A 24,815-nucleotide genomic window follows, 5' to 3' on the forward strand; every position below is an offset into this window, starting at 1 on the left:
CGTGACCCGGTGCCAATGTCTGCACCAATAGCACCGGGTCGTGCCTCCACCCGGTGCCATTGATGCATCGACCATTTGGTACCGGCTCATGGCATTACCCGGTGCCTTTGTCAGTGCATTGGCACCGGTTTGTGCCGTGTCGTGCCTTGCCAGCGCTCGGCACAAGCCAATAGTACCAGCCAGTGTTGCAGCCGGTGCTGATGCCTTACATTAGTACCTGTTCAATCAACAAGTGGTACTTTTGGCCTGGATCTTTAGCGTGTTTTCTAGTAGTAGAATGACATAGGTCAGGATGGAGCTCCGAATAAGTAATAATAATCTGCCATATATGGAGGTCCTTATCAGAGCAGGAAGTTTCAGCTAACCACAGAAAAACAATAGGGCCAGATCCTGAAGTCAGACAAAGATCAATGTATTGCCCGGGCAACTCCCGAGAGATGTCCTGTCAGATTGCTTGTAAGTTGTAAGTGAAAACATAACTCCAGTCAATCTTCGCTGGGCAACGCTTTCTGATGTTTAACCGATGACCAACCTATGGACCAGGTAATCTTTATAGACCGCCATTGGCGGCAAGTCACTAAACCGGAATCTGACTAGCTGAATTTGGGTTGTGCATAGCAAGCAACCAAGGAATCATCAAGAAATGCACTGAAATGAAAGCAACAGCAGCCACATGGATTGGGCTAGCCCCGCAGATTCTGAACTTATAATCACAAAACAAGTGGAGCAATTGTTGATAATCCCGAAAGAAACCGTACATATATATTGAGTTCAAAGGAAACAACACGGCCGGCGTCGTCGCTGCCCTCTCAGTCCGCAGCTGCGGGCCCACGGTCACCTCGAGGACAGGGTCGCATAGCAACAAGCTTGTATGCCTGCCTTTTTTTTGGACAAGGGAAATTTTATTAATTTCAAGCACAATACATCAAGGTGATACATCATCTTGAAATTTTCCCGGCCTCTGCATAACCGGCACACAGCCTAAAGAGTTTGACAAATAACCTTCCACACTAATGAAATTTTCCACTTGTATGCCTGCCTGCCACTTGAATTGATGGTAGGGAACATATGTAAAGGCGCACGAATATCATGACGTTTGTTGCCTGATGAGAAATAAATATTGCAATAAGTAAGCTGAACAAAAAAAACGGCTGGTTACCAGCTAGTACTGGAAAGGTACTACCTGAAACAGTTGCGTAATACAGTACATACCAGTAGATTGCTGAGGAGATCGATTCAATGTAGACACATATCTATGGCAGGGGCGAAGTTGATTTTATTTTTCCCATAACTGCACCAACAAACATAAGCGCGGATTGCTGAACCGTTAACGCAACCCTAATCGGGTCACTCTGCACAAATGGAGCAAACATTAGTTCAAAAGCAAGGCAAGCAAAGAGTAACTAGTTATATTTAACCTGCATGCGCACATATATTGTAACGGGGTAAAATAGTAGGGTTACCCTGACTAGTGTGAGTGTCGGCTTGTTGCGATTCATGTCAAGGGCTGTCTGGATCTCAACAGCCGCAATCTTGAAACTAGTTTCACCACATCTCAGCTTAGCATATACATGCTCAAGTGAAGAAAGGTGCTGCAGACCAAAGTTTGAGTCCCTTTCTCGCACCACAAATTCTAAATCAAGGACACCAAGATTTTGCAAAGCTCCTGGTGCAAAACACAGTTCCATGGTGCCAACTTCCCAATTGATCTCTAGCCTTCTTAGACACAGGAATGGATAACGACTGTTAACTACCAACCTTTCATCTTCATCCTGTGTGGACTCCGTCACTCGTACACAGAGATTACTGAGAGCGGGTATGCTCCCAAGAACTTGCAGGTTCTTCTCTCCAAGATTTTGTATTTTGATGTCTAGGGAGGAGAGGAAGCACAGTGAGGTAAGCCATCTTGGGACTGCACCGATGGCTTCATAAGTTTTTACATTAATGGAGCGAAGTTGTTGAGGACCTGGACATAAGTTCTCATATCCGTAATCTAGGTTGCCAACAGACCCTAATATGTCTAGGGACTTGAGATTGACAAGGTTAGATAGACATCTGAGGAATGCTTTCTCATTGTTCTCGTCCATCTTATTGAACCAGATGCTAAGAGTGCTCAATTTGGTCAGCTTGCCCAGATCGTGCAATGAGGTTGGAGAGTTAACAACTATATCCAAAAGTACTTCTAGAGATTTCAGACTTCCAATCCATCTGGTAAACTTTTTTTGTTAACATGAAGATGGAGAAGATGCTGAAGTTCAACAATGGATGACGGAAGCTTTTTAATGTCAGTACCACCACTAATGTCCAGTATCATTAGAAATTGTAGGTTTCCAATCTCTTTGGGGATCTCAGTTATAGGTGTCCTACTTATATTCAAGTACCTCAAGTGAAACAAATTATTGCATATATCCTTGCAATGTTGATTATTTACTTTCCTACAACCACTCAAATCCAAAGCACGCAAGACTGGAAGGGTTGAAAGAGACGGCATCAAGTTGAGAGCTTTGTTGAACACAGTAAGTGACCTCACATGGGACACGGTCATGGTTGCCAACTGCTCGGCATCCTCTTCATTCCAGGTTTGAAGGGATAGTCGACGGATCTTATTTGTTGGCAAGGACATGGGCTGTTGACAACCTAATGTTGTTAGAAAATTCTCCTCATTAGACAAGAAACTGACAAGATCAAGCACCATATCATGCACACAACAAGCAATTATCTTGCTGTCTGGACCAATATTAACTGGCTGTACCATACTTCTGTTAACTAGCTCATCAATATAACCCTCACCTACTTCATACAAGGACTTCCCTTGTTCTCTGTGGACAAATCCTTCACCGATCCATTTCCATATCAAATCTTTTGCAGTAATATCATAGTCCTCTGGATATAAACAAAAATATAACAAGCAAGTCCTTAGATGAGGAGGTAGGTCGTAGTAACTTACTGATAGTATACTTCTCATGTTCTTCACATTAGTACTGCCATCTAGACCAGAACCCATAGATTGGCATACTTTGGACCAAAAGTCTGGTGTATTTTCCTTTCCATTTTTATTAGCTAACATACTTGCTACTGTAATAATAGCTAACGGTACACCACCACATTTCTTTAAAATTTTTCTAGATACTTCTGTCAAATTACCAGATGGACGTTTGTCTTCACTGCCAAATATTCTTTGGTAGAATAACTTTATCGAGTCAGCTGGAGAAAGAGGTTCTAGTTGATAAATACCACCAATTTGTTTGGCAACATCAAGAATGCGAGTTGTTGTAATTATTCTACTTCCACATTCATTCTCTATCAAAGCATATTGGATTGTTTCCCATACAGAAGTATCCCATATATCATCAATAACAATCAAGTACCTATATAAGAGCAGACAGTGAGAGCACAAATCAGTAATTATCTTCCAAAATGTATCTTGAGCAGACAGTGAGACAATATATCAGTAATTATCTTTAAAAAAATATTCCCTATACATTATAGTTCTAGAATAGCCTGAAAATGTATTAATTTATATATGGACATGCGTAATTCGATGAAGACTTCATCGGCTATAGGGCACATTGTTCTTTTGCCATTGGAAAAAATGAATATACGAGAGATGCAACAAAGATCTATCAGGTCCTACCAAATTTTGGTCATGACGAAATAAGGCGTGAATACTTTTTTTGGAAATATGTGCATGTTGGGAATTTACGGTGGTACATATACCAAATTAACCTCAAAGCCATTATTGCTGTGATTTGTTGGGCCCACATCTGTTATGTGTTAGAAATTTGGAAGACCGTCATCATGCACATACTGATTATTAGCTGATCTTCTCACAAGGAATAATTGTTTATATTAGGGATCTATTTTGTAATTTTCAAAACATTAGGTATGAAAGTTCAACATTCAAAATATAATACTTTTACTTTGGAATGCTATATTATTTGTGGTGAACGGAAAGCACTTTATTTTTCTAGTAATGATCAATAGTATTGTTATAGTGAACATGTAGGGATGTGTATACTTGTATTTATTTGGAATAATCTCTTAAATATTACTACGTTGTATGCCCTCCATGCCAAATTATAGGACGTATTGACAAATCTTGATACATAGCTTTGCTATGCACTTAAATATATGCTATAACTAGATAAGTAGCAAAATTATACATCTAGATTTACCAAAACAACCTATCATTTTGAATGAAGAGAGTAATAGAAACAGTGCATCATAAGAATAGTACTATTGAGCTAATCTCTATTTTGTTTCTATTCACTATATATGGTATATATTTGTCATCCGTGTAATAAATAGATTCAAGCAGGTGTAAAGAGATGGGCAAATATCACAGAATACAACATAAAAAATATGTATATACATGTGTAGAGGGATTGGCACATACCTCTTGCGTTGAAGGAACTTTCTCAGTTCTTTAATTAGTTGTTCCTCACCCCATGTTGCTTCATTGATGTTTTCATACTTGTCCTCATCAAGTTGATGGAGCATGTTTTTGAAAATCTTATCCATGTTAGGATTATGAGACACAAAAACAATGGCGTGACAGTGAAATTGCCGTTTCAGCTTATCATATACCATATTAGCAAGAGTGGTCTTGCCTAATCCTCCAAAACCAACAATAGAGACTATCACTTGTTGCTTCGATGTATCATCACCCTCCATTAGTCTTCTTACAAGCTCATTGCTCTTCCCTTCAGTGCCAACAAGCTCTGACGCCTGTCTGAATAGAGCTGATAGACGCTGGTTGTCAATAGTTCTGCCGACTGGCTTTGAAGGAACCTGATCAAACTTGTACCTCTCACGCCGCTCGCTCACATCCTTTATGCGGCTCCTGATGTCCTTGATATCTAGGCCAATATTGTGTCGAATCTTGCCCTTGGTCAGCAGGCTGAGGCTTCTATCGATGAATCCCTTGAAACTATGGTGCTTGCTTGGCTTCTTACCACCGTCGATGCGCACCATGAATTTGTCAATGCTGTCCTCAAGGTCGTAGGACAGCTCTCTGACCTCCCTTGTCCAGAGCTTAACTTGGATATCAGGTGGGTGGTCGATCGGTGCCTCTGAGACCTTGATGAGAGCTGCCTCCATGCTCTTAAGCTCGGTCTCGAGGAACATGATTTCTCCCCTCACCTTCTTCTGTAGGTTATACTCCTCCTTGATCAGGTTGGCCAGCTTGGGCAGGAGGGAGCCCATTGCCCCGACCACTATCTCCGCCATGGCTGCGGATAGCTCAAGGTCGATCAGTGGCCGATATGATGGTGTACAGTATGTGAAAAGGTAGCAATAGATGGGATGTTGAAGATGCCTTTGCTTAATGGTATCTTTTATAGAAGCCGGCAGTATAGCATTTGGACAGAAAACTGTACCTAACCAGGGATGGTGGCACAAGGCCTCGACAACGACACATCCAATAAACTTAACGTAAATTATAATTGGTGTTACTAACCAGGGTAAGTGGTTCAAGTTGAGCCACGTTGTACCTATCAAGAAGAGTATCAACATTTATAGCACAAAATAGGTACATTATGAAAATACGTTCCACGAGATTAATAATAATAATTTAGTTTTAAATATTAGTGCTCTTTTATTTTATATAAATTTTGTCAAATATAAATTTGACTTAGGATAAAATTAGAATGGTATTCTTCTCTACAGGGAGATAGTACGTAGAAACACTACTACAGAACAGGCATTTGTTCCAGGCCATTTGCCCCAGCTGCCTTTGGACCCGGGACAAAATGTGGCTTTTGTTCCGGGTCCAACGGCTAGCCGGGCTAGCGGGGAGACACGGGCCTTTTGTCCCGGTTGGAGGCACCAACCGGGACCAAAGATCTCCATTTTGTCCCGGTTGGTGGCTCCACCCGAGACAAAAGGCCCAACCCTTTAGTCCCGGTTGGTAACACCAATCCGGACAAAAGGGCCCAGTTGGTGGCACCAACCCGGACTAAATGACCCTTTAGTCCTGGTTGGTGTTACCAACCCGGACAAAAGCCCCTCCATGTGATAGTTCAAAAAAAAGTTATTCTATACTGAGTCACATGAACTACTTAAGTGAGTTTGTAAAGAAACCATGCGCTAGGCAAGAGGTCTTGGGGCAAGAGGTCTTGTGATCGAATCCCGCGGGGTGCAAAAAAAATTTTAGCATCAGGGACATTTGGTCCCGGTTCTGCCACCCGGGACTAAAGCCTCGATGCTTCAGTTTGGAACCGCAACAAAAGGATGAATATGTAGTAGTGAAAGGTAACGAACACTAGTTTTTTCTAAGATGATAAACAAAATTAACAAAGCCCATGGGGCATTTCGTGGGTTGATGACCGGCATATATAACTAACTAATATTTCTTGTACGCTTTGGCAACCTGTAGACCTTTATTAAGGTCAATCCTAATGGGATGTTCTTTTTCACATGGGGCATTTTTGGCACCCACTGCGGCCAGCGAAGACACGCTTCATGCTGCTATTTGGCTAAGCAGCAAGCTATGCATTAAATAGCAGCGGGGCCAACCACTACCGTGCGCTTTCACCAGCCGGCCAGACTATTAAACTTGCTCTAATGAACCAAATTATTCTGAAGTTAATAAACCAAATTAATTATTCTGAAGTACTCCCTACATATTAATGCGTGCAAGGAAGATTTGTTAATTCGTTCAGACGGACTCGGTACCAAAAATTCAACGAACGAAGATGCAAGCAGCTTTAGCCACCAAACTTGTCAGGCCAGTTGGATTAACCTGCTCTGTCCTGGCCAAACCATGCGTCTTCGGCACTGATAAGCCTGCATATGAAATTGAAAAAAAAACAATCATGCACGCAGTTTGCATACAAAAGATTGCAAGGAATGTAAGCATTGTGGACACCTACATACAAAAGATTACAGAGGGAAAGCTGTCCTACTCAACACAACACAAGCCTCACTAGCATCCCGATGTATTCTATGGGGATGTATCTTCTTGATGAGGGAACTCATACCAGATTAGATGCTGCTAGAAGCAGATTCTTTTGGCAAGGTGTGGGGAACAAGAAAAAGTATCACATGATAAAATGGGAGGCGCTGAACAAACCAAAGGAAATGGGAGGCTTGGGTTTCGTCGACGCTAGAGCAATGAACACCACCCTTCTGGGGAAATGGATTTATAGGCTGGAATGAAGTGGAGAGAAGAGTCTCTGTATAAGCCTTCTAAGAAAGAAATACCTTTATGAGAAATGCTTCTTCCAAGCTAAGAAAAGAGGAGCGTCGCAATTCTGGCAGGGTCTGTTGAAAGTGGTGGAGTGGTATAAGTATGGCCAGATCATGGTCGTTGGAGATGGGAGATGGGCGTAAGACGAGATTCTGGCACGATGTGTGGAGTGGTAACTGTCCTTTGTCGATCAAATTCCCTCACCTGTTCAAGATGATGCTCGCCCTTGACGCTGGAGCTGCTGTTGCGTGTTTCCTTTTCTTCTTGCTGGCTTGGGGGTGTCGTTCTCTTTTGTGGAATGTGTTTTGTGTCTAAGCTCAGTCAGGGGCTCTGCACACTTGTGAAACTGGAAACCCCAGTAATGATTTGATTTCAATAGAAGCTGGGCCAATGCCTTTGGTCTAAAAACAGACCCTTGTAACGTTCAGGGGCGGAGCTAGCAGGATTGAGGGGATTAAGTAGTCCTTCATCTAAAAGGTTTCATCAGAAAAACAGAACCACGAGGAGGGCCATGGCCCCTATCAGAACCCCAACCGGCCTTGTCACTGGTAATAACTCATATGCATGTGTACAGATCTTATCAGCATTGATTTTTTGGTCTTCTAGCGACACATCACATATCGGTTGCTAAAGGTGGGTGTTTCTCTTGTGCGTAGCTATCTGCATCACCACCCATGCGTTACTCCAGGGACACATTGAAGGACCGGACAGGAGACCAAAGGGGGGTGAATGGGAGCCTTTAAAAATTCTCCACGAGAACAAGGCCTATGTCCTGAATTCAACCTGACGCACATCTCTTCTAACCGCCAAAGCAACACACACCAAGTAATGAATTCATCCTAGGAACGGTTAGGAAAAGCTTGACGCAAAGCGGAAGCAACGAAAATCAAATTACTCGAGCAAGACACGATACGGCGGAAGCAACGATTTGTCAAAAAGCCAAAAACTTGACACAGGATAGATGGAAAAGCAAAGCGATCGACTTGACCAAAGTAACCAACAAAAAGCTTCACTTAATTAAACATGCGAAGATATGAAATTAGCTCTAAACAATCTTGATCAATTAAAAGGTATGGAAGCCAAGATTAGCAATGATAAAAGCTAATTAACAAAAGCAAACTAGGCATGCAAAGGACCTACAAAGATTAGCCAGAAACAAGAAAAACTAATCTAGACACTGATCAGAAACAAGCGCTAGCAAAAGTGTTCACCATGGCGGAGAAAATTCTTGTGCAGCATTTCCTCGAACACTTGGTGGGCGTCGAAGAAATTCGCTGCAAATCAACAGCTTCTTTCCATGGATTTCCCACACACGCACCCGCTTGGCGAAGATCTGCAAAAACATCCAAGAACGCACACAAGTGCAACAGAAAGCTTGCTGAAGATTTTTTCCAAACACCTTGTGTGCGTGCTGCTGCTTGCCTCCTTGCTGCGCGATCTTCTGCTTGGTAGCTGCTGCTTCCTTGGCGCGCGTGTGCCTGGTCCTCGTCGTGCTCGCCAGCTTCTGCCCCTGCGCGTGGCCCTCCAGTGCTTGCTGCTGCTTGGTTGCCGCAGCGCTGCAGCAGGCTGCCTGCTCCCTTGCGGCCTTGCCGCACGCACACGCCCAGAGCTAGTGCTGCCTCCCTGCTGGCCGCACTGCTGGCTTCTACGTGGCCTGCTAGTGCCGAGAGGCCTAAGTAGGGCTGGAAACGAGCCGAGCCGAGCTCGGCTCGGTGCGGCTCGGTGGGTGAGCGAGCCGAGCCAGGCTCGGCTCGGTCAAATTGCGAGCCGGCTCGCGAGCCGGCGCATCCAGCACAGCCGGCGGCCGTGCGCCTACCCCCGGCACCCCCGCGTCCTCTCCCCCGACCCAATCCCGCATGGCCGCACCGTTTCTTCCACCCCTGCTGGTGCTGGTGCCAGCCGCTGCCCTTCCCGTGCGCCGCCGCCACTCCTCCCACGCGCTACCGCCGCCGCTCCGCCCACGGGCCGCCGCCGCCCCTCTCGAGCCGCCGCCGCTGCCCCTCCTCCAGATTCACCGCCGGCCCGGGCGCGCGGAAGCCATCTGCCAATCGCTTCGCTTCTCTTCCCTTCCAGGCTGGGGGCTGGGGCAGTGGGGGACCTCGCCGGCGCTTGTGGACTCGGGGGCGGCGCAGCCTCGCCGGCGAACTCGGAGCCCGGAGGCCTCGCAGACACAGGGGCGTGCGGCGCCGTACGGGTGGGGTGGCAGCCGGGGCGGAGGGGAGGGCGGCGGCCGGCGGGGACCGGCAGGGGGGCGGTCGGCGGGGGCCTGGGGCTTGGGCGCGGGCGCGCGGCAGCCGGCAGGCACCTGGTGGCGGCGGGGGAGTGGAAGCCGGCTGGCGGTGACGCGTAGGGGGGCAGTCGGCGGGGGAATGGAAGGCAGGAGGCTGGGTGCTGGGCGGATGGGCCTGCTGGGCGGATGGGCCTGCTGGCCTGCGATGGGCCCAGCTCGCGAGCCGCTCGCGAGCCGCAGCGAGCCGGCTCGGCTCGGCTCGCTATTTTGGCGAGCCAGAAAGCTGGGCTCGGCTCGGCTCGGCTCGTTCTAGGCTCGCGAGCCGCTCCGAGCCGAGCCGAGCTGCTCCGAGCCCGAGCCGAGCTTCGAGCCGCGAGCTTTTTTTCCAGCCCTAGGCCTAAGGGCCAAGCCTGTCAGGCAATAGCTACCTGAATGTCTCAACTTCTGAATCGTTCAACACTTTCTTCGGCTGTCACTCTAGTAGAAGCCGGCGGCAAGTCTAACAGTGGGCGATTTCACTTCCACCGTGCGATGGGGATCGAACGTCTGAGATGAGCCATTGTGCACCGGCCGTTCTCAGATGCTAAACAGCGTTAAGTTTCCGTTCTTTCAGCCGCACCCTGCTATTTAGGTGTTGGCCTGCGATGTAAACGGCATGGGATGTAACTGAATCGTAAACCCTAGCGTAGTTGGTAGCTGTAGTAGTTGCCTGCCTCCCGGCGGCGCTTATCCTCTGTACCAGACTTCTGAGATTTCGAAATCGAAGCTGCCATCTACCACCATATTTTGGTGTTCGTGTTCTTCCTGAATCATTTCGTGTTCTTCGTTGGGAATCCGTTTCTCTCCTTTTCGTGTTCTTGACAAAGGGTATCCAGAGCTCGGCGTCCTTGGCCGGATCAGGAAACCTTCCACAGCCAGTCTTCCAGATCTTGTCCGATTGGCGCAGTTGGAGGTGGTTCGGCTCTCCCGAGTAAAATCCCACCCTCCCACCCGGATCTGTGAAGAATCACCCCATTTCCCCCTAAATTAGCAGTGAATTTGGAGGCGGTGAGGGTTGTAAGGCCTTGTCCTTGCGTAAAATTCCTTAAGCTGCTCTGAATTGGATCTGCGGTGGCGTTGGCGTTGGCGAGATACTCTTCGATCCAGGTTTCAAGACTAGTTCTTGAGTAAAATCCCGAGGTCGAATCCGTATCTCAGGTGGCGGTAGATCGGTCTTGTGGATCTAATTGGGGCGAGTTTACTCAAACCGAATCCACAGACGCAACGACGATGGTGAACTTCATGGAACCAGTCGATCCTAGTCAGTTTGCAACAGCAACTGAAGTAGATGGCCTAAGAAGGACCTTGGATGAATTCATGAAGACCCAGGATGACGTGAATCAGTCGATCAAGTCCTCCCTCGACAAGATATTGAGTCAATTCACCATCAACCCACAGATGGGTGTCCCTGCTCTAGAGGACAAAGGTTCCAACATCAAGGGTAAGGAACAAGTCGCCCCAGCTCCTCAATTTCAGTTCCCTCACCCCCACAATAGTAACTGGCCCAGGCATCCCCAGCACCAACATCACTACAGACATCCTTCTCAGTTTGTGCCAATTCACAATGATGAGCATAGTTATTATGGTATGCATCAGCCACCTTCACATGTTCATTGGTCTGCTCAAGGTCAATTTGTAGCTAGTGATGATTATGGAGAAGAGGAATATGAGTATGAGCAAGATTATCAGGAGCATCCTGCACCTTTTCAGGAGCAAGACAAGTCCCTGTTCCAACCCAAACGTGCTCCAAACTTCAACCAACAGAAAGCAACCACCCCTCCTCAAAACAAACCCCCTCCTCCTCCATACCAGCCCCACAACACCCAACCTCATACCCAAACCACACACACTGAAAACAGACAAGAGAAACTTCCTACTCCTACCCAGACCAATTATGTCATGCAATTGCAGAATCAGCATAGAGCAGTGGCTAGAGGGCCTAAACTGACATTTCCAGAATTTGTTGGTGAAGATACTGATGGGTGGATCCGAAAAGCTGAAAATTATTTTGAATTAGTTGGTGTTCCCACTGAAGATAGAGTCAAAATAGCGCTCTTGTACATCACTGGGAAGGCAGAATTCTGGTGGAGAGGTACTGGATGCAATGCAAATACCCTACCTTGGCACCATTTTTGTCGGATGGTTACAGATAGATTTAATCTTGTATCTGAATATGAAGTCATTGGACAATTTCATAACTTGAAACAAGTTGGTACTGTAGTGGACTATGTGGACAGATTTGAGGAAATGGTCACTATGGTAAGGAGAAATTGCCCACAACTTCCTGAAACCTATTACATCAGTAGCTTCATATCTGGCCTCAAGGATTCCATCCAATATCACTTGCAATGTCACAGACCTACAGCCTTATCACAAGCTTATTGGTATGCCAAACGTTTGGAACAAGCCAATCCCTCTTTCAAGAAACCCTATGTTTTTAATCAATCTGCAAAAGTACAGAAACAGTGGACCAAAGACAAGGACCCAGCCACTCCTTCTATGGCAGAACTCAAAGCTGCTGGTAAATGTTTTAAATGCAGGGAACCTTGGGTACCTGGCCACACAAAAGTATGTAAGGGTAAACAACTCTATTCTGTCATCTTAGTGGAAAATGAAGAAGGCAAAGAAGAAGTGGCAGTAATTGAAGATGCTGAGTTGTCTGAAGACCCTGAATTTCATGATGCTGAGACTGTGCCAACTGTCAATATTTCTATGCATGCCTTGACTGGCCTTCCTTCAGCAGCAAGCACTTTTGCTCTCAAGATACACATTGGTAAATACACTGCTGTAGCATTAGTTGACAGTGGCAGTGATGAATCTTTCATTAATGCCAAGTTTGCAGTCAAGACCAACTGTAAGATTACTTCAGTCCCAAGGGTCAATCTTGCTGCAGCCAATGGCAAAGAGATGCTCAGTGACACTGCTTGTTTATCATGTAATTACTACATTCAAGGCCATGAATTTACCTCCAATTTCAGGCTGTTGGAAGTCCAAGGATATGATATCATTCTTGGAGCAGACTGGATTTTTAATCACAGTCCAGTGGCATTGGATCTTAAGAGAAGGGAATTATCCATCACAAAAGGAAATTCTCAAATAGTCACACTTGTTGATGAAATGGTACATCCACATGGATTAGTCATTGGCACCAAGAAACTTTGTCATCTTCTCAAGCACAAGGCAGTTGGAGCTGTAGTAGTTCTACAGAATTCACAACTCAAGCAGTCCTTTCCTTCTGGTGACATTCACCCTTCTATTTCGGCCCTTCTCCAAGAATTTCATGATGTTTTCCAGGAACCCAGTGATCTTCCTCCCCAGAGAGCTGTTGACCATGGAATTCCTCTTATTGACAGTGCTAAATTCATTAATCAAAGACCATACAGGCTTCCCCACCATCAGAAAAATGCAATGGAAGATTTGATCAAACAGCTGTTGCAAGCCAACATGATACGACCAAGTGTCAGTCCTTATTCTTCTCCTGTAATTTTGGTAAAGAAGAAAGATGGCAGCTGGAGACTTTGTGTTGATTACAGGCTGCTAAATGCTAACACTATCAAAAATAAATACCCAATTCCAATCATAGAAGATTTGCTAGATGAATTGTTTGGTGCCAAAATATTTTCCAAGATAGACCTGCGGTCTGGCTATCACCAAATCAGAATGACTGACCAAGACATCCCAAAGACTGCTTTTACTACTCATTTGGGTCATTTTGAGTACTTGGTAATGCCTTTTGGGTTAACCAACGCCCCTGCAACATTCCAGACCTTAATGAACACCATTCTCTCAGATATCTTAAGAAAATTTGCTTTGGTATTCTTTGATGACATACTTATTTACAGCACTACTTTAAGTGATCACATTACCCACCTGAGAACGGTTTTGGAGATTCTAAGACACCACAAGCTATATGCTAAGCTATCCAAATGTACTTTTGGTCAACCTGAGATTGAATATTTGGGTCATGTCATAAATCAAGCTGGAGTGGCTACAGACCCTAGCAAAATAGCTATTATCCAACAATGGCCTACACCTCAAACTGTCACAGAATTAAGAGCATTTCTGGGACTTACTGGGTATTATAGAAGATTCATACAGGGTTATGGCATTATCTGTCGTCCTCTTTTCAATGCTCTGAAGAAAAACTCATTTTCATGGTCTGACAGCCAAGAGGTAGCTTTTCAGCACTTGAAGCAACTGATGACACATCCACCAGTTCTAGCACTACCTGACTTCACTATGCCTTTTGTCCTAGAAGTTGATGCTAGTGGGAGTGGTATTGGAGCAGTACTAATGCAAAATGGCAGACCACTCTCATTTTTCAGCAGAACACTTGGGCCCAAAGCTGCTGCCTTGTCCACATATGAGAAGGAAGCCATAGCTATTCTGGAAGCTCTGAAGAAGTGGAAACACTACTTTGCCAGCACCTCTTTAGTCATCAAAACTGATCAGCAAAGTCTCAGGTACATTCATGAACAGCGACTAGTTGAGGGAATTCAGCACAAGCTTTTGGTAAAACTTTTGGGCTACAATTACACAATTGAGTACAAGAAAGGCAAGGAGAATAAAGTAGCTGATGCCTTATCCAGAGTTCATCACTCCAGTCAATTACTGGCCATCTCCCATGTGGTCCCAGTTTGGATTGAACAAGTAAGTGACAGTTATAAAACTGATCCCACATGCTTAGACCTCATAGCTAAACTGAGCATCAACACTCAAGCTGTCACCCACTTTACATTCCACAATGGTCTGCTCAGACATGATGGCAAATTAGTGATCGGTGCCACTGGTAACCTCAGACGGCAACTTCTGGAAACTTTTCACAGCACTGCTTTGGGGGGTCACTCAGGAGAAAGAGCCACTTATCAGAGACTTAAATTAGTCTTCTACTGGCCCCAGATGCATCAGCAAGTTAAGGCATTTGTCAAGGAATGTCCAGTTTGCCAGAAAAACAAGTCTGAACACACACCTTACCCGGGTTTACTGGAGCAACTACCAATACCAGAAATGGCATGGACACACATTTCTATGGATTTCATTGAAGGACTTCCAAAATCAAATGGCAAGAATGTGATCTTGGTGGTAGTGGATAGATTCACAAAGTATTCCCACTTCATGCCACTGAGCCATCCATTCACTGTGGAAGATGTTATACCTCTGTTCATAGATACTGTGTTCAAGCTACATGGTCCTCCAACAGTGATTGTTTCTGATCGTGATAGAATATTTACCAGTGCATTGTGGTAGGCTTTCTTCAAGTCAATGTCAATCAAACTCCATTTTAGCACTGCATACCATCCTCAAACTGATGGTCAAACTGAGAGGGTCAATCAGTGTTTGGAGAACTACTTAAGATGTATGTGTTTCAATGCACCTAGAAGATGGTTCCATTATTTATCCTTGGCAGAATGGTGGTATAACACATCTTATCACACCTCCCTGAATATGACACCATTTCAAGCTCTGTATGGTTTTCCCCCTCCTATGATAGCTGAAGTTATTCTCCCAGACTGTCCAAATGACAATGCAAAGCAGCTTTTACAACACCGAGAGCTGGCCACTCAAATCATCAAGGACAACTTGTCGAAGGCTCAATCCAGAATTAAACAACAAGCAGACAAGCATAGGTCTGACAGAGAATTCAGTATTGGAGACATGGTATATCTGAAACTCCAACCTTACCGACATACTTCCTTAAGCATCCACAACAGCTTGAAGTTACACTCTAAATATTATGGGCCCTTTCGAGTGCTAGAAAAGATTGGGAAGGCAGCTTATAAACTCTTGCTTCCAGATGGCTGTCAGCTGCACCCGGTTTTTCATGTGAGTCAACTCAAGCGGCATGTCGGCCCTCAGGTTATTCCTACTCCACAATTACCACTGGTTGATGATCAAGGCAACATTAAGGTGGCTCCTATGGAAATACTAGAACGTCGCATGATACCGAGAAATAATGAACCTGTGGTCCAATGGCTGATTCAGTGGCTCAATTTGCCTCCATCAGCAGCTACTTGGGAAGATGAAGACTTTATCCATAAAGTGTTTCCAAAATTTCATCCTTGAGGACAAGGATCTTAAGGGGGGGCAGTGTCAGGCAATAGCTACCTGAATGTCTGAACTTCTGAATCGTTCAACACTTTCTTCGGCTGTCACTCTAGTAGAAGTCGGCGGCAAGTCTAACAGTGGGCGATTTCACTTCCACCGTGCGATGGGGATCGAACGTCTGGGATGAGCCGTTGTGCACCGGCCGTTCTCAGATGCTAAACAGCATTAAGTTTCCGTTCTTTCAGCCGTACCCTGCTATTTAGGTGTTGGCCTGCGATGTAAACGGCATGGGATGTAACTGAATCGTAAACCCTAGCGTAGTTGGTAGCTGTAGTAGTAGTTGCCTGCCTCCCGGCGGCGCTTATCCTCTGTACCAGACTTCTGAGATTTCGAAATCGAAGCTGCCATCTACCACCATATTCTGGTGTTCGTGTTCTTCCTGAATCATTTCGTGTTCTTCATTGGGAATCCGTTTCTCTCCTTTTCGTGTTCTTGACACCAGCGCCTCCCCTCCCTTAGTTGTTGTCCGCCCAAAGAAAAAAACCAGCGTCGCTGCACTTGGCCAAGTCCCCTGCACCTATGCTGCATGAGGCCCAAGGAGGGCGCTCCCTGATGCGCGCTGAATCCTGTTCGCTGCACACCCACAAGCGCCGACTAGAGCATCTCCAAGATCTCCGAGTCTTATCTGTATACCATTACAACTCCCAGTCTTATCAGTATACCATTACAAAAGACAGCAGTTATTTGTGTACCACTAAAAAGTTTTCTCGCACTTATATACCATCGCGTGAACTTTGTTTTACCTGCACGCCATTCCGTCCGTCCTCCATCGATTCTCATCGTTAATCTATTATGACATGTGGGCCAAGCCATCCGCCATGAGTGCCATCCTGCTGCTGCTCTTCCTCGCGCTCCCGGCGTTTTGTGTAGCAACACCGCGGGCGGAGCCATCCGGGCGCAGCTCAACCACATCGACACTGGCCACGGCCTCACCCGGCGCCAGCTGCTGCAGCACATGGCTCGGCCCAACAAGGCCTGTGCCGCGCAGCTGCTCTCCGCTACCCCTGCCGCTGCCGGCAGCGGTCGCGGCCGCGGCCACCGGGCGCTGGAGGTGCTGGACGCCAGCTGCTGCGGCAACCGGCGGCCCCAGCGTCGCTCGCCGCAGCCACAGCCAAGATCAAGGGCCGGGTCCAGAGGGAGCAGCAGGAGGATGAAGACCATGAGCCTGTTCGGCTGGTAGAATGAATAGTGCTCGGCTGGTAGAATGAATAGTATTCTGTGAGAGGAAATAAGCCATAATAAGTCAGCTGAGCACTATTCATTAGACCAGCCAAACAGGCTCCATGAGGAGGACCAGGACCTCGAGAAGCCACCAGCACCGGCGACCCCGAGAAGGCGAAAAGCTCGCCAAGATTATGCCTTGCCTGTTCAACATGTTGGGATAACGGCACTAATAAATGCACTACTTAATCTCTCATCTTGTGATGATCATTAAGGAGAACATCTACCAATAGATATGCAGCAGAAGGATAAGAATCACATGCACAAGAGACACAGCAATTTACGTGGGAAAACCTCCTCAAGGTGAGGAGTAAAAACCCACTGGACCAATCGGTCCACTCCAAGCTTCCACTATAATCAACAAATAGTTACAAGGAGTCTTCTCTAGGACCTCTACAGGATTACACCAGCAGCAACACATTCACCATGATACACTTGGCATCAACAATAACAACAACCACAATTATTTTGCAGGAGATATGACCACTGTCAACAGAGAAGTCACATATTCTGTCCCCTTTGATAATCAGTTCATATCTCACAAACCACAGCTCCCCTGTGCACAAATTTTGGTAGGAAAGTAGATCTACGAGTCCTCTGTTCGATCTGGTCAGTGGGTTTGAGAATTGGTTGAGCAGAGCATCAGATTTGATAGGGGTTTTGTCAGTTTGGGTGACTGCAGTTTCAGCACAGAGCAGTTTTGGTAGATGATTTGTTTGGGTGGTCAAACGGTGTCCGATTGAGCTGAAATTTAGTCAGTGTAGAACGAGCTCACCAAGTTTGGCGCAAATCCAAGCACGTTTGAGCCTCCAATTACTGGTTTGAAGCAGATCGGTTCACAGCCACCAAATCTGGACATATTTGCTTCTCCTTCTTCTTCCTCTCTTCTCTCTAGGTGTGTTGTGTGTGTTCTGCTCCTCCACCCACCAAAAGTGACGGCCAGCACCTAGAAAAGATAAGGGTAGGGTTTTCTTGCTTGCCACTTCCTTTCAAGAAGCAATCTCAACCATTGATTCAAGCACTAGATCAATGGTGCACAAACACTTGGGCTTGTGGGCTATTTGCTAATTTTGATGGGCTCCAAATCTTCCTCCATGTGGAGGGATAGCCCAACAAAACTCCCCTTCCCGACATCATGGAGGATCTCACTGCCTTCTGGCAGTCATGCCAGCAAGCTGGCAGCAAACGTTGAGCTTCTCCTTCATTACCACCTTAGGCAACATATCAGCTCCGTTGTCATTGGTGTGGACTTTTCTCAAACTGCATTTGCTTAGAATTCAACACATCTCGAATCCAATGATAATGCACATCAATATGTTTTGACCTAGAGTGAAAACTTGCATTCTTACTCAAGTGAATGGCGCTTTGGTTGTCACAAAACAGCACATACTTGTCTTGCTCAAATCCAAGTTCATTAACAAACTTTTTCAGCCACAATAGCTCTTTGCTTGCCTCTGTCGCTGCAATAAATTCAGCTTCCGTTGTAGACAATGCAACACATTTTTGCAACTTGCTTTGCCATGACACAGCTCCCCCTGCATAGGTAATCAAGTACCCTGAAGTAGACTTCCTGCTGTCAACATCCCCGGCCATATCTGCATCTGTGTATGCAACTAACACAGGCTCACTACTCCCAAAACAAAGTTTCAGATTAGTGCTGCCCCAGAGGTACCTCAAAATCCACTTCACGGCTTCCCAATGTGGTCTTCCTAGATTAGACATAAATCTGCTCACAGTACTAACCGCATGAGCAATGTCGAGCCTTGTACACACCATAGCATACATTAGACTTCCAACTGCTGATGCATAAGGAACATGCTGCATTTCCTTCTTCTCCTCATCAGTAGAAGGGCATTGCTTGGTGCTTAACTTGACTTGAGCTGCAAGTGGACAGCTCACAGCCTTTGCATTGTCCATCTTGAACTTGCCAAGTACTTTCTCAATATACTTCTCCTGAGACAAGTACAACTTGTTGGAACTTCTGTCTCTCTCAATTCTCATCTCGAGAATTTTCTTTGTTGGCCCCAAGTCTTTCATGGCAAAAGACTTGCTCAACTGGTTCTTCAGCGATGCAATCTTTGAGACATTCTTGCCAACAATCAAGATATCATCAACATAGAGCAGCAGGATGATAAAATCATCACCTGAGAACCTCTGAAAGTATACACAATGGTCTGAGCTACTCCTCTTATAGCCTTGCTCCCCCATAATTGAGTCAAATTTCAAATACCATTGTCTTGGTGCTATCACCTGAGAACCTCTGAAAGTATACACAATGGTCTGAGCTACTCCTCTTATAGCCTTGCTCCCCCATAATTGAGTCAAATTTCAAATACCATTGTCTTGGTGCTTGCTTCAGGCCATAGAGACTCTTCTTCAGTTTGCACACATAATCTTCTTTCTCTTTCACAAGAAACCCCTCAGGCTGCTCCATGTAAATCTCTTCCTCCAAATCACCATGAAGGAAGGCTGTCTTCACATACATTTGCTCAACCTCCAACTTGAGCCTAACTGCCAAGCCAAGGATCACTCTGATTGATGTCATTTTCACCACGAGAGAAAATATTTCATCAAAATCAACACCTTTCTTTTGGCTGAATCCTTTCACAACAAGCCTGGCCTTGTACCTTGGATGTGGCGTGTGCTCTTCTTGCTTGATTCTGTAGATCCACTTGTTTTTCAAAGCTTTCTTGCCCTTGGGAAACTTCACCAACTCATATGTATGATTCTTATGTAAGGAATCCATTTCTTCTTTCATAGCTTTCATCCACTCCTTTCTGTTCTCATCTTCCATTGCATCTACAAAACACTCAGGTTCTGAACCATCAGATAGTAACACCACATACTAATCTAAAGGATACCAGTTGTAAGGAACTCGATCTCTACTAGATCTTCTGAGTTGAATTGCTAGTGGATCTTCTGGTACTGGTGGCTACTGATCCGGATCATCAATTTCAGCATCAAACTCATATGCTGCTGGGGAGTATTTTCATCACCTGTACCATGCACATCATCTTGTGCATCATCTGCAGCATCACCTTCAGCTTGTTGTGGAGCTGGAGCTGCAGGAATTGAGTCTAAATCAACCAATGGCTCTTGCTGAGGAACCTGCACCTTTGTCTTCACAATATCCTCAATTGTTTGATCTTCAACGAACACAACACCACGGCTTCTCACAACCTTCTTTGCAATTGGATCAAATAGTTTGTATCCAAACTCATCCATTCCAAAAGCCAAGGAAGATACACTTCCGTGTCTTAGCATCATGTTTCAATCTTTCATCTTGAGGAATATGAACAAAGGTTTTGCACCCGAACACTCTCAAGTGATCATAAGAGACATCCTTGTTATACCAAACCCTGTTAGGAACATCTCCCTGCAAAGGATAGGACGGTAAGAGATTAATAAGATAAACTGCAGTCATCAAATCCTCACCCCAATAGCTCTTAGGTAGCTTTGCATGTGACAACATACACTTCACTCTCTCCACAATTATCCTGTTCATCCTATTAGCAATACCATTTAGCTGTGGTGTCTTTGGAGGTGTGAATTGGTGATAATCCCTTGCTCTTTGCAATATGCATCAAATGGCCCAATATACTCTCCTCCATTATCAGTGCGAATGCACTTGATCTTCTTCTCAGTTTCTCTCTCAACTAAGGCTTGGAATTGCTTGAACAAACCTAGCACTTGATCTTTGGACTTCAAGGAAAAAGCCCAAACTTTCCTGGAGAAATCATCAATAAAAGTGACAAAGTATTTAGCACCACCAATTGATCTTACTGACATTTTGCAAACATCTGGATGCACCAAGTCCAGTAACTCTGGCTTCTTGTGAGGAGGTAGACCCTTGAAAGCAACCCTGTGATGCTTCCCAACTAGACAATTTGCACATTTGTTCAAATGTACACCTTTCATCCCTTTCAACAGGTTTTTCTTCGCTAGCACGGTCATCCCCTTCTCACTCATATGCCCAAGTCTCTTGTGCCATAAAACACAAGGGTCTTCTTTCTCTAATGTATTGACAGAAACACTAGAGAGGTTAGCAGAAAAATGGTACAAAAGTGAAATTCGGTTACCTTTTGCGACTACCATTGAAACGAACCGGGTTGTCGAACGGACAACCCGACTCCCTGTATCGTCGTGATAGTCCCTGGATCAGTAGCTATCACATACAGAACTCATTTCAATTACATATCGCAGTCATACTTCGCGATAAAACACACCAAAGGTTTAATAATTACATAATCCAGCGGATTGTTATATGAAATTCTGATACAAGCCCATTGGGCTAAAAGGGAACAAACAGAACTCGAAAGCGGTAGCTAGACTTCTGGGGTATCCTCCATCTTGACGTCTTCTTTCATCCATAGGCAAACTTGAGCGAAGCACGAGTCATCCTTAGTCCTTCCTTCAAAGTCATCGTCGATCTTCGAGTCGGATCCTACATCTACCAAACTATCCCCAAGGACGAGATAGGTTCACGTCACCATCTGTATGCAAGCTTTAAGTGGATGCATTATGGTATAAGAAATAGTCAACGGACAAGGCTAGGGTTTCCTATGCGTAGCATCAACAAAGTATAGCATCTGCCAAGTCACCTGACGCGGGCCATTCCGGCATCCCGGACTCCCGGTCAACTCACACCTCCGAGACTCACCCAAGTCCCTGATAACCAAGTCAGTGCAAGAACTCCCTCTCCTCGCACCTCAGCTGCTATCCAAGCAGGAAAGTAGGCTAGAGGGAGGTAGAAAAGTATCAAGTCACACTAACTAATGGAAGTAACAGAAGAGTAGGAATGTACATGACCGAGTATGTGGCTATACGTATAGTTTTCACCCTGCAGGGGTTGTACACCTGTACCCACTCGAATCGCTGCCAGCCGGAGGCCAGCCGACTGACATCGAGACACCGGTCTACTGAGAACAAGAACTAGCAGCCATGGCACCATCCTGCTTTCCCGGGTTTGGGCGCGTTCTCTCGCAAGAGGTCACCCTGGGACTGTGAAGCCATCTAGAATAGGATTCCCATGAATCCCGCGAATCGGGGAACATCAGCTCCACACCTGCTCCCCCTGCACCGATACTGCATCCGCCTACAGGCTTGGCACCACGCTTACTAGCCTCGGACCGGATCCACCCGCATAGTGGATAAGTGGTGCGCACGCTCACAAAGTCCCACTAATCATAGTTACACCAACCGGTTCCTTATATGCCGGGGCGAGCATCTCCGTCCTCATGCGTATCCGCCATAGCGGTCCGCGACTGGCACCCATTATAGGTATGGCCCACAAACACCTCAAAAGTCCAACCGTGTCCAATGACACAAACATGCACCCGCAACAGGTGCTCGCAGGGTGTGCCCAACACACACCCCCAGCAAAGCCAACTTGTTCGCCCCCTGCTAAAAGCCCTAGTCACCAACTCCTGATATGGTGGATCTCCACACATGCCAAGACTATCATATCACGAGGAAATCCCACACATACACATGCAAGCACATCAACCATTCAAACATGGTTTATATTAGGAGTTCAAGGAATAAGGGCACACAATTGGCTATGCAGGTTCATCTCATAACAGTAATAAAGCGATAGCAGTTCTAGCAAGCAATTCCTAATAGGTAATCAAATCATAGATGGGCGTGAACCTGAGACTTCTCGTAGTCGTCCTAGGTCTTCGGAGTCTTCTCGTAGTCCGGTACATCCTTCTGGGTCCTCTGGGCATCCGGGGCGTCGATCAGCTCCTCCTCGCTAAGGGCCTAATCGTAAATACGAATTACTAAGGGTGCCAAAGTGCAAAAGTGCACAAAAGTATCCAAATAACATCCAAATCACAACAAAACCTACTCTGACGGGTAGATCATGATTTTAAATAAATTATGAAACTGGTTTCATAATTTTCGGAGCTCCGGTTAATTAATTAATAATTTTTGAAGCCTAAATCTATTTCTAAAATTATTAACTGATTTTCGGAAAAAGAAAAACACACAGTCAACGGTCAACGTCCAGGTCAGCGGGTCCACGGGCCAGGTGGGGTCCACATGTCAGCGGCATCGAGTCGCTGACCAGTGGGTCCCGCGTGTCAGGGCTGGTTAAAAGAAAAAGAAAAGAGAAAGGCCGAAGCGGTACTGGGCTCAAAGCAGATCAGGCCGGCTCGATCTGGCCCATGAAACGTCGGCTCAGGCTTGGCGGGCTGACAGGTCGGCTCGGGCTGCGGCTTCGGTCCGTGACGTGTGGGCCGGTTCGGCTCAGAAACACGGCTCGCAGGCCGGCTCGACAAATCGGGCTGGCGGCCCATTCTTCTTCTTCCCTTTTCTTCTCTTCTTTTCTCCTCCTCCTCTCGCTGGCTCGTGGATCTCGGTCAGCGGCGTGGTCTTCGAGCGGCGAGGGTCCCCCGGCGGGGACGACGGCGATGGCGGAGCCCAAACGAGGAAAAAGGCGGAGGTAGACAGGTCAAGGATGGGGGCGACGCGGGTTCGCGCACACGCGCGCGGGTTCCTGGGACACCAGGTCCGTGACGTAGCCGTGGCAAGGCGACGGCGAGCCCAAGGGCGGCGGTGGCGGGTTCGCGTGGGCGCGTGCGGTTACGGGGCATCCGTTCTCGCGGTGTCTGGGCGTCCCCAGTCCATGGCAGCGAGGTGAAAGCGAGGCTGTGGGGCGGCGGAGCCGCGTGTGGGCGAGGTGAAGGCCGGGCCTTGCGGCCGGCGTGGCTGCGGTGTGTCGGCTCCTGCAGAAGAGGTAGGACGGGGCCTATGGCTCAAGGCATGCCCTTTGGCTTGTCCGGCAGTGGTGCAGAACGGCGGCACCACGCCCGTGGCGGCGTGGCAGAGGATAGGGCAGGGCGAACACGAGGGCAAGGGAACCACAGGGGTGCTTGCTCACCGGCTGGGCTCGAGGATGACAGCGCAACGCGGTGGCGAGTCGAAGCAGAGGAGACGCGGGGTTGTGCCATGCCGCACGGGATCGTCGGTGTAGCTGTTCGGGGCGCCGGCCTGGTGGAGCTCCTCGAGGCGGTGTGGCGTCAGGGTTCGGGCGGCGTCCTCCTCCACCTTCCTAGTTCCGTCTCCTTGGCACGGCAGCAACGTCGAGCTCCACCTCCTTCCTTCCCTCTTCTCCTCTTCCCCTTCTGCCTTCCTCTGTTTCCTCGAATTGGCGGCGGCGGCGCCCAATTGGGGGCAAAGTGGAGGGCCTCTAGGGTTTGGAGGGTCGCGGGCGCTGGGCTTTTAGGGGGCGCCGTCTAGGGTTGAAGCTCGTGGCGGGTCCGGTCACCGAGGGCGTGGATGGGATGCGCGCGCCGGGCTTGGATGTGTGGTGACATCAGGGCCTCCGCGGCGGGGCTTGGCGTGCAAGGAAAGAGGGGACCGGGCAGCAGCGGGCATCGCGGGCGTCTGCTGGCGTGGCAGGCGAGACCGTTGGCCCTCTTTGGCACGGAGCGGAGGCACGCGCGTGGGCAGGTGAGAGCAGAGCAGGGGCGGCGTCACCCGCGTGGGCGAGCGGCGGGAGGCGTGAGGGGAGAGGAGGAAGAGGAAAGCAGCAGCGTGGGACTGGCTAGGCAGCGTCTCAGGGTGGAAGGGAGTGAGGGGTGCTGGTGGTGTTGGGCCTGACTGGGTCAAGGTGCGGCCGAACGGGCCGGTTTAGGTGAGGTGAGCCGCGCGGGTGAGGCTGGTCCGGCTATGCAGGCTGGGCCGGACGCGCGGGCTGTGCGCGTGGGCCGTGCAGGCCGGTGTGTATAGCTGGGCCAGGCTGGTTTAGTTAGGAGGTTTTGGCCCAAGGCAAGTTAGAAGGCTTGTTAGCATTTGAACTTAATTTGATTGGTTCAAATCAAATTAAGTTCCACACAATTCAAACAAAAATAAATCAATCCAAATTTGATTGGTTCAAATCAAACAAAAATTAAGTTCCACACAGTAGATTCAAATAAACTCCAACTCCAAATATAGCACACTATCATTTATAAACCTTATATTTGTTTTGGTTTTAATTTACTAGGAATTTAAGGTGAAAGAGAGATCAACCTTATGTTGTTTCTA

General features: G+C 47.0%; 1 pseudogene; it reads right to left on the bottom strand.

Annotated features, from left to right (window-relative positions):
• Positions 1 to 707: 707 nt before the first annotated feature.
• Positions 708 to 8,826, bottom strand: LOC120685305 (annotated as a pseudogene).
• Positions 8,827 to 24,815: the final 15,989 nt, after the last annotated feature.

This window comes from Panicum virgatum, chromosome 8N (genome assembly GCF_016808335.1).
Source record: "Panicum virgatum strain AP13 chromosome 8N, P.virgatum_v5, whole genome shotgun sequence".
Lineage (NCBI taxonomy): Eukaryota > Viridiplantae > Streptophyta > Magnoliopsida > Poales > Poaceae > Panicum > Panicum virgatum.